This window comes from Pleurodeles waltl, chromosome 8 (genome assembly GCF_031143425.1).
Source record: "Pleurodeles waltl isolate 20211129_DDA chromosome 8, aPleWal1.hap1.20221129, whole genome shotgun sequence".
Lineage (NCBI taxonomy): Eukaryota > Metazoa > Chordata > Amphibia > Caudata > Salamandridae > Pleurodeles > Pleurodeles waltl.
In genome coordinates this window covers 50,237,213-50,250,592 of record NC_090447.1, presented here as the reverse complement: position 1 = coordinate 50,250,592, position 13,380 = coordinate 50,237,213, and the positions used below count along the sequence as shown (strand labels likewise).

The window sequence follows — 13,380 nt, the reverse complement described above, 5'->3', positions numbered from 1 at the left end:
TGATAAGAACTAGAACAGGCTGGCTTTGCCTCAAACTTAGGCCTACCTTGCACAACTGCTGCTCTGTTAGTTATGTAAGAGACAAATGGTTTATGTAACCTTGCCAGCTGGACACGTGCCTTTGCTCGTCACAAAGCACATTTCCACTATTTTTCTCCCACATCCTATTTTCGCAGACTTCACTGTGATGTTCTTTGAGGATTTTCTCTATTGCACAACCAGACCCTGACTACTGTGGGTGTGGCGGGACAGCAGATTTTACTGGTCTGTGACCAACCACTCCCAGGCTGGTATTGCATGTGTTTTTGTTGGCCACAGTCCCGGATGGCTCACACTGGGAAAAACAAATGAGAAACTCCAACTTTGCACTTTGGTTTCAGGTAAATATGTAAACACTCCTGGATTCTTGGGCAAACTGAAACTCATTTGTGAAGATGACCTAATGTGTAGGCATTCACATCCGACACTTAGGGGCATATTTACAAGCCCCTAGCTTTTTGTGACACTCCGGTGGCGCTGTGCACTCCACTTTTTGTGGCTTAACGCCACCTGCTAAATATGGCTCCTTAACACGCAACACTTTGCATGGAAGGGGCATGCATAGGTGTTGCTGTGGACAGTGCTTAATTTTTAAATAAAAATGTGCTAGTGCCCAAAGCCATCCTCTTAGACATGTGGCTGTTGCAATTAAATGTGGTAACACGGAATACTGAGGCGGAGTAAACCTGAAGCCATCTCGGGCCTTTTCAATCCATATAAAGCCACTCCCTGCCCCTTCAGCTCACTCTTGCAGCTTTCTCCCTTTGTGACGCTTTTTCGTTTTTCCCTTCCTCCATCTTTCCCATATGCGTCTTTTGCTCCCAGCAAATGCTTGAGGCAGAAGAATAAGCCCCGGGCCTCAAAAATAAGTGCTGGTGCTCAGCACCGGAAACAACAAGCGCAAATTAAGCACTGGCTGTGGACGTACACAGCAGCACCTATTGCCTTTTGACGCTGCCCCAGATTTACAATTTTTTTTTAATCTGAGGCAGCGCCAAAATCTACAGCCATCCCAGGGGTGTCGCTAGCATGGTGCAACAAGGAGAAATGCTTTTATTTCTTCTAGTTTTTTGCTCTTTCTATGTGCGCTGCATTATGCAGCACGCATAGAAAGAGCAAATCTCCATCGAAGATTGTTTTTGTGCAGGAAGGTGTCCCTTTCTGCACAAAAACAATCTCCTCCGCAGTGCAGCCATCCTTGCACCATGGCGCAAGAGTGGCTGCGTTGGTGTTAGGCAGCAAATTTAGCGCCGGTGCACAGCGAAACACAGGGGTGCTCCGTATTCTTGTTAATACAGCACATCCCTGCATTTCTGAAGTGATGCAGCATGACGCTGCCAATTTTGGCGCAGGGCTGCACCACTTTGTTGTAAATATGCCCCTTAGCAGCAAATTTATTGAAAAATCATGCAGTGCAGGAACACACCTCGCTGCATGACAGGGAGAAGGCAGGAATGTGTCATAGTTTACAGTAAATGGCACATTCCTGTCTGTTCCCTCTCCTGGCGCTCAATGTGCTGCCTGGAGCCAACACAGGCACCCTTGCACAATGGTGTAAGGGTGCCTGCGTAATGGTGCAAGGGTACATGTGTTGCAGACAGGATTTTGTTTGTGTAGGAAGGGGCATTTTCCTGCACAAAAACAATTCTCTGAGGTTTTTTCCTCTTTTTATGTGTGCTGAAGAATAAAATAATTTTTTTATTCTTGTTACGCCTTACCTGTGGAGGCATACCATCTTGACGCATTCCCAGATCTACCAGTAATGTGAATGCAACAAAATCCATGGGGGGATGTGTGGAACACCCATGCTCCACCCATGGAACGCCTCCCTCGGGCAGCGTAACGCAACACAGAGATTTGCACTGTGTTGCGTTCCTCTGGATTATTCAAGCCATGCAAGGGCTTAATAAATCTGACTTAGGTTTTACGTCACCCTTGCATGGCACAAGGGCGACCCAAAACCTACATAAAGAAGCTGTTTATTTGTAAGATGGCAGCGGAGCAATATTCTCACTCAGGTGTCTCCCATAGGACCAGCCATGTCCATTCCATGCCAAACCTTCAGGATGACCCTTGACTATGTTATATATATATTAGTTCCATTTAGATTTACAGTATGTAGATTAGTCTTAAGTGGAAATCCCGAGTTTCTGGCCTGGATCCCCCTCCTGCATTAACATTGGATATCTCTGATTGAATTTATCATCCAGAAAAGATGCGTCTCTACTTGAGGCAGGGCCATGGCGAGAAGAGGCCGGCTGATGCGCTTGTCCCAGGTCCTGTGCTTTTTGACACCCAGGGCTCCTTTTACAAAATGCATTTTAACAGTAAATAAAACAGGCCTTGCCAATTGCTAGGGACACCTAATGCAACCCCACCATCTCGTGGCTCTAAATTCTGCATTTTCTCTTTCCTGATTTTTTTTCAATTACGAGATGCTGCCTGGATTAGAAACCAAAGTGGCCTCGTAAAAGATTTTGCCTCTGGCCTAAAAAAAAGCTTCTGACATCCCTGCCTTTGGTTATCCATCTTTGGTGTCCCTCCCCAACTTTTGTCCAATGGGGGTAGTGTCTTCAGTCAATTGTGCTGCCAGGGTTTGGGCAGCTGAAAAGAGTCTGTCGTCTATTTCTAGTGGGACTAGGAGTCCGCGCTCTTTGCTGGTCCAACACTGGACCGGCTGAAGGGACCGCCAAGCCCGCCGACAACTTTCACTAAGCTCATTACTGTTGTGTTTTTCAGGGCATCTTTGTTTGGATTTATAATTTTCTCTTTGATATAAGGGTTACTCTTTATGAGGCTTTTATTTCATATTGTTCCCATTGTTTTTAATTGTACAGTGTTTTGGCGCCGTCCGTTATCTCACATCCAAATTTGAAAAATTATTAACAAATTAAAAAGTTCCAAAACCCACCCATCAAGCTCGCTAGTCATGTCTAACCAGATCAATCCAACAAGCCCCCCCAAAACTAAAATATGTGATTGTTTGTTTTTTTGCAACTGCAGCTCTGCTATACAAGACAAAATGTCAACCGACCTACTCAGCCTTGAGAAAGCGCTTTGGGACTAACTCAACTATGCAGCGCAACAGAAAAAAGGATTCACAAAAATGTTCTGAGTGTTCTCAGGCGTGGGTGTGACCTATGCCTGGAAAAAGACTTTCCACTTGCATAATTTACTGCTGATTCCAAACACAACACACTTCTAAGGTGCCCACGCAAGCATAAATGAAGGAGTCATGTTCCCGCTTGGTGAGTAGAAGTGGGCGATTCTCCAGGATTGCAAGAGAAGTGGCCAAGGAAGACTAGTGCTGTGAGGTGACCTCTCACTTACTGGTACTTCTGTATCCTCCTCAATTCCTTCCTCGTCGTACTACTCACTCTGAGTGAATGTGCCCACTCACCCGCAACGTTCCACCACTTTCCAAGCTGTTTCTCTTATTTCTATTACTGAGGAAGAGAATCTACCCATAAAGCACCTCTCCCCCTAAACCCTTCCCTGACCAGAGGCTGATGAAGGCAGCAGGGTGGGAGGGAGGGCGTAAGTATTGGGATGAGGAAGGAGGAATCGGAGTAATAAAGATTACCGGTAAGTAATTGAAGCATTATGCAATGTATTTCACTCAGGGTTGTGCACGCCTATCCTATACCTGATTGATTCAGTAGTAAACTGAACAGTAAGGGAGGGAACAGCAATAGTATTTACATATTCACAGGATGCGCGTAGGAGGGAAATTAATTACAATAGGAAATGCGTTTCATGAACAACAAAAAATGAAGTTACTCGATCTGAAGGAGCGGGTAAACTCTCGGGTGAAGACCCTTCACTTTAGGAAACTGTTGTTACAGAAGGATATTCTGTTGTTTTTTTGGAAAGGACTTTCTTGCCATGATAGACCTTCAGGGTGCCTATCTTCACATCCCCATTCATAGGAGCTATCAGAAGTTTCTGTGTTTATACCACTGGTCCTAGTCATTTCCATCTCAGGGTTCTGCCCTTCGAGCTAAAATCAATAATAAAATATAAGGGGCTACCCTAGGACCTGGGTAAGATAAACAACAGCACACAACCGGTCCTGAAGGGGGAAGTATATACCTAGACTTCCACAGCAATGATTTGGACTATACCTCCAATACACAGGGCAGGATATAAAACAAATTTAATATTATGGAAATAATCTTTTCAATCAGACATCACTTATGTATCAAAATGTTAATACTTCTCAGAAATAGGTGGACCTATTGGTGATGTGGCACAGTGCGAGTGATTTATTGAAGACTAAAGTGTGTAAGTGTTTATACAAGACCAAAATATATGCAAATGCCTGGTAACAGTATTTTGGAAAAAAACAACCAACAATCAAAAAATGAAAGTGTTGATGAAATCCTTCAAATAGCTTCTCCCAAGAAACAGTTCATTGCAAACAAATGTCGATGTTTCGACCTTAAAGCAATTTAGCATAGGGACATCACCAGGACTACAAAACCTGACCGGAGACACACAAGAGGCAAGTGGTCCAGCAACTCAATGGTGGTATCAGTGGATGAATGTATCTCAGGGGGATGGGCAATTCTACTTGTAGTGACTCATGGAAGGGATGGAGGGTCCACAATGTGAATCCCTTCAGAAGCTTCTGAAACTCTTGATCTCAGTTCGGAGCTTCTGGGGGTGCACAGCTGTCTCCTGGTGGGATGTCGGTGATTGAATCACCTGGCTTGCACTGGATGTTTTCTGGCAGCCAGGCGCAGGAGGCAAGTGGGCCTCATTTCTCCTGTATGTTTGATTAAAAATATTATTTCCATAATAGTAAATTTGTTTAATATCCTACCCTATCTATTGGAGGTGTATCCAAAATGAATGCGGTGTAAGTCTAGGTATATACTTACCCCATGAGGACCAATTGTGTGCTGTTATTTATTCGAGATAAAATCAGTACCCAGAGTTTTTTCCAAGATGCTGGCATCCTTGATGGCCATTCTGCGTCAGGAGGGCATCTCCAGTCTTCCGTACCTAGACAATTGTCTAGTGTCTTTGCCATCAAGAAACACCACAGAGATCCAGGTCACAAGAGTGATTTCACCCTGATGTTTCTAGTGAACCTGAAGAAATCTCATCTGATCCCAACACGATGACAAAACTTTCATCTGGGCCATGTTCAGAGTCAGAAAGGGTCTAGTTACGTTGCCCGAGAAAATTCATGATGTGGCAGAGCTCATTTAACAATCCAACGGTGCCAGACTGGTTACAGGTGCAGGGTGACTTAGCAGCGAGCATCTTCTTAGTACCATGGGCCAGATATCACTTGAAAAATTTTGTATAACACATCTTGAGCCACTGGTCTGTGTCATCTAGAACTTGTCTCTGACCATCCTAATGACACAGGACATAAGAGGGGAACATTCAGAACAGATAGAGTCTTCAGATATTCTGAAGGGGGTCCAGTTCTCCCCATCAATAACCAGCAATATTGACAATCGATGCCAGTGCAACCAAGTGGGAGGTTGGATGGGTTCCGAGCAGATCCAGGGTCATCGATCAAGGGTTCCGCAGATTAAATACCTGACTGGAGAGATTTGGAGGCTATTCGGCTGTCACTACTTGCCTTTTACCATCATCTGTTTGGAAGAGCTGTAGCTATCATAACAGAAAATAGGGCCAAAGTATACATCTTCAAACAGGGGGCATGAGATCTCCTGCCCTGTCTAGTGTTTTGGATCAGTTTTTTCTGTGGACCCAGAGCAGAATCGCCTCCTTAACAGCAGTCAGAGGACATAAGAGAGCACAGGCTAAGCAGGGAAATTCCTTCCTCCAGATAATTTTGCCTTAGTCAACAAACCTTTGCTCCAATCTGTTAGAGGTGGGGTTGTCCACTCTTGGACATGTTTGCCTTGGCCCAGAATGCTCTACTTCCACTCCTCTGCTTGAGGACAAGAGAGAGCAATTCCTGGGCTGTGGATGAGCTTTGCCATTCTTATGTGAAAGGTCTCAATTCTGCTCCTCCCTTAATTCTGAGGTTTCTGATCAGAATGAGACATGAGAGATTGACAGTAATCCTGATAGCTCCTGCTTGGCCCAGGGTGTAATACAGGCCCCTGCAGCCCCTGCAGCCCCTGCAGTTCAGGGGGGTCCTCAACCTTTAAGGGCCCCCCAATCCTTCAGTGGGCCTCTATTCTGCCCCAGGCCAATGAATATCTGTGAGATATGGGAGACTCAGCGGCTACTCATTACATTCAGTGGGGAAGAGGGGCGACCATTTTGGATTAAACCACTGCTTGGCCCCACTCTACATGGTTTCATCCAATTGTGGCAATGAAGAAAAGTGGGAAGCGGATCCTTCTGATGGTTCCCTCTTCTCTGTTGTGTCCTTCCCTACAGAGAAAAAAGAGAAGGGGAAAATGTATCAATATGTGACCCAGCGCAACAAGCCACACTGCTGAGCTGTGCTGCGTGACAGGGAAAGGGTAGGAATGCACCATATTCAATATACTGCAACACATTCCTGTCTTTCCCCAGTGCTGGTGCACAATGTGCTGCCTAGTGCCAATACAGGCAATCTTGCTACATGGCTCAAAGGTGCCTGCGTTGTATGCAGGAATGTTTTGTGCAGGAAGGTCTACCACTAATGGTACATCTGGGAATGCGTCAAAATCCTTGGATGCTGTTTGGGAACACCCACGCACCAACCATGGGACGCCTCCCTGGGGCAGAGTAACGCAACGCAGCAGTGTGTGATGCGTTGAGCCACTCTGGATTTAACAAGCCAATCAAGGCCACTGTTAGAAATTGGGTTTGTGGTTGGCAGAAGTATGCACCTTGTCTAAGCAGGAATCACTATCCTAGTCAGGGTAAATTACCAACACACCCTAAATTGACCTGTGCTCAGCCCTGGTAGCTTTGCACAGAGTGGGCAGGCTTAACTTAAGAGGCAGTTAAGTATTTGTGCAACACTTCAAGCAAAAACACAGTGAAAACACCACAAAAATACTCCACACCAGGTTAGAAAAATAGACCATATTTGTGTGAGTAAAACAAGACCCAAACAGACCAGGAGAGTGGGTAACCCAGTCCCCTGGATGGAGATTCAAGGAGCTGAGCAGCACAGGAGTGGCAGGCAGGGGTGTGCGTGCGCACCCTTTAAGAGCGCTTAGTTGTTTTTCTATAGCTCTGCTGCCAACGTCTTTGTATGTTTTATTGCTAATGAGTTAGTAGAACTCTAAATATGAATTTTTAAGGACTAAACCTAGTTGTAGTGCTTAGAAGCACAAAGTGCCAATTGGGGCTATCTGGTCACGCTAGACTGAATCAAATCTGAAAAGTCTGGCCAACAATGATGGAGTGCGGGTTGGATGCAGGGACCAGCGTTGGCCCGCTGAAAGCAGTACTTTGGTTCAGAGTTGCGGCGATGTTGATGACAAGATGCTAGGAGCACAGGAGGTGATGCGTTGGCATCAATCCCCCAGATGTAGGCGATGCATCGGCTCCGAGCTGTGCAAAGTCAGGGGTGCGTTCGGAATAAATGTGATGCATCGCAGAGTCAGCATTGCAGTGCTTCCCATCCTCACAACAGCAGCGAAGCACGGGTGTCGACAGCGATGTGGTGTCCTAGATTCTTGCAGAAGTGGCAATGCACTGGCATCAACTGAAATGCGCCAGTTCCAAGCTGTGCAACAGCATTAATGCGTGGATTTTGGACTAGAGCAGCACTTTATACCCACTTCCAAGGATTGGATTGGCACCACTTGGATAGCAAAACATGCAGCAAGCAAAGTCTAGGTGCGGTAGGTGATGAGGTTGAAGTCTTTTCGATCCCCGAGACTTCAGAAGAACAGGAGGCAAGCCAGCAAGCCCTTGGAGTCAATCTGGTTCTGAGTTCCAGTGTTGTGGGTCCTGTCCTTCTCACCCAGGCAAGGAGTGCAGCAGGTCAGCACAGCAAGAAAGCAGTTCTTCAAGAGCAGCAGTACAGCAGAGTAGCAGTCTTTGTAGCAGTGCAGCAGTCCTTCTTCCTGGCAGAGTATCCACAGGTCCAGAAATGTACTGAGTTGGTACGGTCAGAAGTCCAATTCTTATAGCCAGTCATGCCTTTGAAGTGGGGCAGACTTCAAAGAAGAGCTTTGAAGTGCACAGAGGTCCTCCCTTCCTGCTCTGGCTCCAGACTCACTTCAGGGGGGTATGCAACCCTTTGTGCGGGGGCAAGACACTGCCTATTCAGGTGTGCCAGCCCCTCCCTCCCTTCCTGCCCAGGATGGCCTATCAGGATGCTGATGGCCCATCAATCACACCTAAGCTCCCTTTATGTGTGGCTGTCTAGAGGGAATGCACAAGTCCAGCTGGCACCTCACCCCAGACGTGTATTGGAGACAGGCTGCAGGTACACAGGGCTAAGAGCAGGAAATACCAACTTTCTAAAAGTGGCATTTTCAAAATTGTAACAATAAATCTGACTTTACCAATAAAGAGGATGTATCATTACAATTTCATAGGTCCTAACATGACAGGTCTAGGCCTTCCCAATCATGAATTACAGCCTATTAACCCTCCCCAATGTTATCCTATGGGAAGGGTAGGCCTCACAGTAGTGAAAAACGAATTTGAGAGTTTTTCACTACCAGGACATGTAAAACGTAAAAGTATATATACTGACTTTTAATTACATAGCACCCTCCTCTATGGGCTGCCCAGGGCCTACCTTAGGGGTGGCTTATATGTAACAAAAGGGGAGTTTAAGGCTTGACAAGGGGTTTTAAATGTCAAGTTGACATGACAGTGTAATACTGCATTCAGGCAGCAATGGCAGGCTTGGGACATGCTTTGAAGTGCTACTTAAGTGGGTGGCACAAGCAGTGCTGCAGGCCCACTAGTAGCATTCAATTTACAGGTCCTGGGCGCATGTACTGCACTTTACTAGGGACTTACAGATAAATTAAATATACCACTTAGGTATGTACCAATTATACCATGTTTTAGGGAGAGAGCTCATGCAGTTTAGAACTGGACAGCAGTGGTAAGGTGCTAAGGGGCATATTTATACTCTGTTTGCGTCGAATGTGCGTCAAACATTTTGACGCACATTTGGCGCAAACCTTGCCCCATATTTAAACTCTAACGCCCGACCCCGCGGACGTCAAAATTGCACTGTGTGCGTCATTTTTGGGATGCGGGAAACTGCCTTGCGTTAATGATATGCAAGGTAGGCGTTCCCACACAAAAAATGACTTTAAAGCTTGTGCGCCTTATTTATACCCCAGTGTCATTTTGACACACAGGAGGGGGTAGGCCTTAAAAAACGGCACACAGCCTGATGTGCGCCGTTTTTTAACGCCTGGGTCAGGGCAGGCATTAAGGGACCTGTGGGCTCGGAAGGAGTCCAGAGGTGCCCTTTCCTGCCCCCAGGGACACCCCCTGCCACCCTCGCCCACCTCTGGAGGATACCCATGGATGGGGGGACCCATCCCAGGTAAGTACAGGTAAGTTAAGGGAAGTATTTTTTTTAAGTGGCATAAGGGGGCCTAATTTGGGCCCCCTACATGCCACTGTGCCCAATGACCATGCCCAGGGGAGAGAAGTCCCCTGGGCATGGCCATTGGGCAAGGGGGCATGACTCTTGTCTTTGCTAAAACAGGAGTCATTTCAATGGGGGTTGTGCGTCAAAAAATGGCGCAAGTCCGGTTTGAGACATGATTTTTGCCTCAAACCTGACTTGCACCATTTTTGGATGCACAACCCCCAATTTCCCCTACGCCGGCGCTGCCTGGTTTGAGTCTTTTTTTTTTTACCCATACCAGTCCGCAGCGCCGGATAACGTCATTCCTTAAATAAGGCGCCCGCATGGTGCGTAGGAATGGCATTAGCCGGGGGTAAAATTTTTGACGCACAACTGCGTTGGCGCAGTTGTGCGTCAAAAAGTATAAATATGGCCCTAAGAGTCCTAAGGCCAACAAAAATAAATCAGAAATAATGTGAGACAAGCAGCCAAAAGGTTTGGGGAAGACCACCATAAGGCTAGCAGGTCTATCAGCCGCGGAAGGTGGCCTTGCGTGGCTTAATAAATTACACTTAAGGGTTGTGTCGCACATGCACCCTGTTGCGGGTTGCAAAAGCGATTCAAAATGTTCATAAATCTGGCCCTAAGTAATCTCAAGCTAACAGCTTACAGGTCGAGAGGTCAGGGTTAACTAAGGGGGGTCTTTTGGAAAGAGTAGTTTTTTACATTCAGACATCCAGGAGGTCTTCAACTCTCTCCTAATATATATTCATTGGGTTTCTTTTAGAAGGTGGTATATCTCCAGACAGCTAGTGCCTCTCTCTTTTGATTTACCACAGTTTATGGAATTTGTTCAAGATGGGTTTGCCTTGGGCCTTAAGGGGTCGACTCTAAAAAGTCAGTGAGTGGCCATATGAGCCTCTTAGGGGACACTTTAAGATGAGAAGGGCTCATAGGGAGGTTATTTAGGGATGTTAGAACCATCAGGGCCTCCCACTAGATCTGTTTATCCCTCTTGGGATTTTATCCTGGTCCTTAACTCTTTAAAGAATTCCCCTTTTGAGCCTCTAGCTTCAGCGAACCTGACAATTCTAATTTTGAAAACTTTGTTTCTGGTGGCTATCACTTCTGGGGAAATATTAGGGGATCTGGGCTCCCTTTCTGTTACACACTCCTTTTTTTCAGATGTTTGAGGACAGGGTTGTGCTTCTCCCAGGCACGTCTTATATCCTCAAGGTAAATTCAGCCTTTCACATTGACCGTGAGATAATCCTACCAGTATTTTGTCCGAACCCTCAGACTCCTGAGGAAAAAAACCTGCACTCCTTAGATGTGAAATCTTTGATTCTCATTTACTTGGTCAGGGTCTTGAAGTTTGCAGTTTCTTCCTCTCTTTTTGTACATTTTGGCCCAGCAAGGAGGGGATTTAAGCCATCACTCCAGAACAGATGGGCGCACTCTTTCAAAGATTTATCAGACAGGGAAGTCGAAACGCTCCCTCCCAGAAGGGGTGGAAATTAGACCTAACACAACCATGTCTACTTCTCTGGCAGAGCCACAAGCACCATCTTTGGCAGAAATGTGTAGGGCGGCAACATGGGCAAGCCCCTCTACTTTCATTGAGCATTACAGGGGGGATGGGCCTAAAGGATTTTTTGGGATCAGGGGTTCTTTCATCAGTGACGAAACAAAGGAGGAACCAACTCCACACAAACTAAACCGAGTTGAGCATGGAAATCCTGGTGTCCAGCTCTCTTTCATTGCGTCGCCTTACGTAATTAAACAAAGCGAGAGGACAAGGAGGTAATGCTTCAATTACTTACTGGTAATTGCAGTGCTCCGGGTTTGGCTTACTTTGGGTAATTAGCTCCTCCCTCCAGCCCTCTTGGAATGAGGCAAACTGTGTTCAAGAGGGTTTGAGTCAACCAAAACAGGAGCTGCTGAGGGTGGGAGGGGCTTACTACTTAGGGGAATTTCATTTGGGTGTGTCCATGAGGTGCAACGTCCTCTCATTACATAATGAATCCAACAGAAAGCTAGACTAGGAGTGATATAATTTTGGGGTTTACTTTTGCCAACAGATATTTTTGGGGAACCAGAGGGTGTCCAAACAACGTGAGAATAGCTCGAGGGGTGGCTGAAAGGCGTCAAATTGATGTGTTACAAAAAGACGATTAAAGTCAATCATACAGACCTGGCTTTAGGCCATGTGAAGAAGATGACTGATATAGTCAGATGTAAACTGTAAATGTATGTATATAGCACTTACGACCCCTGACGAGGCATTGAGGCGCTTGATGGATGACATATCAGACATGGGAAATGTATGCAAAACGTCGCTGTTAATAAAACCAAGCCGCAAATTGAAGGATCAACGCTGATAAAACAGAGCCTGTCCAATAGATCCTGTCCAATGCAACCCATGCATTGAGCTCGGTAGTGCTGAGGCAACCTTTCATCCTTCTGAGGAGGCTACCGGTGACTTGGGTAAAAGCAACAACTGTCATTTACAGGGGGAAACATGCAAGGCGGTGTCAGCTATGAATAGAGGGCACGTTATTATTACCACGTTTCCTATAACCCTCAGGGGCAGAGGTCCGGCTCTCAAAGAATTCTGTCCAAAATGCCCAACCCCTTCCGCCCCTCAGAGATGAGGCGTAGTGAACACCTTGGTTCCTTTTGAACGAGGTTGTGATCCCGTCGGGACATCGCCACTTAACCGAAAACTGTGTGATCCTGGGCTAACCTGTCTATGCCTCTGCCGACCACCACATCCACTTGAGTTCTGTTATCTGCTGAAACTGGGTACACGCCTGTCAACTCCTCAACCCGGTGCAGCCCTTCTCCCCCTCCAGGACACGTATAATTAACGCACCTGCGTGTAGCTCCTCTCCCAGGGTGAGGGTACTTCGAGGCACCTGCAGCTCTCCTCCGGGCAGGGGCAGACAGGAGACAGGGGCACAGCCTCTGTTTACACCTGCGCTTCCTTGGTCTTCCCTCAGAGTGAGTGGGCGTAACTCACCCGCACATAGAGCTCCTCTCCCAGGGTGGGTGACTCAAGGCACCTGCCGCTCGCTCCCTCTCAGATCACACACAGACAGGGAGGAGACGGCGAAGCGACTCTGTTTCCCCCTAAGCCTGTCCCCCCTCCCAGGGTGAGTGGAGGTAATTCACCTGCATGTAGCTCCTCTCCCAGGGTGGGTGTACTCAAGGCACCTGGAGCTCTCTCCCTCTCCGGGCACACACAGACAGGGGCGAGATTCTGTATAACCCTGACCCCCCCGCCCCCATTCTAGCGTGAACACATAGCTCACTTCCCAGGGTGAGTGACTCAAGGCACCTAAAGCTCTCCCCTCTATCCATGCACGCACAGACAGGGAGGCGACAGGGGCAAGCCTCTGTTTACCCCTAAACCTGCCCGCCCCACCCCCCTCTCTCCCAGGGTGAGGGAGGTAACTCACCTGGATGTATAGCTCCTCTCCCAGGGTGGGTGACTCAGGGCACCTGCCGCTCGCTCCCTCTCCGGGCACACACAGACAGGGGCACGGGCTCTGTTTACACCTGTCCCTCCCTCCCTCGTCCAGGATGTGCCTCTGGTTACCACAGACAACCAGGGCGGCTTCCTCCTGCCAGGTACGCACGCCCACGCCCACACGTGCTCTCCAAGTACCACCCCCCGCCGGCTCGCCATCTGCGCCTGCCCGCCTCTGCCCTTCACCCAGGTGGCACCGGTGCCCCACACCCTGAGAAGAGGGCAGCAGGAGGTGGGTATTTACTCACCGACACAAACAGACCAGGAGGAGCGGGTAACCCAGTCCCCTGGATGGAGATTCGAGGAGCTGGCCAACACAGGAGGGGCGGGC

General features: G+C 47.5%; 1 protein-coding gene across 1 annotated transcript in view; it reads right to left on the bottom strand.

The window, feature by feature from the left end:
- The window catches only part of LOC138249695 (uncharacterized), an 87,090-nt gene extending 74,001 nt beyond the window's left edge, over positions 1–13,089 (bottom strand). Inside the window, exon 1 of the mRNA XM_069203677.1 lies at positions 12,979–13,089. The gene's annotated coding sequence lies outside the window, so the exon portion shown is untranslated. The remainder of the gene's footprint in view (positions 1–12,978) is intronic.
- Positions 13,090–13,380: the final 291 nt, after the last annotated feature.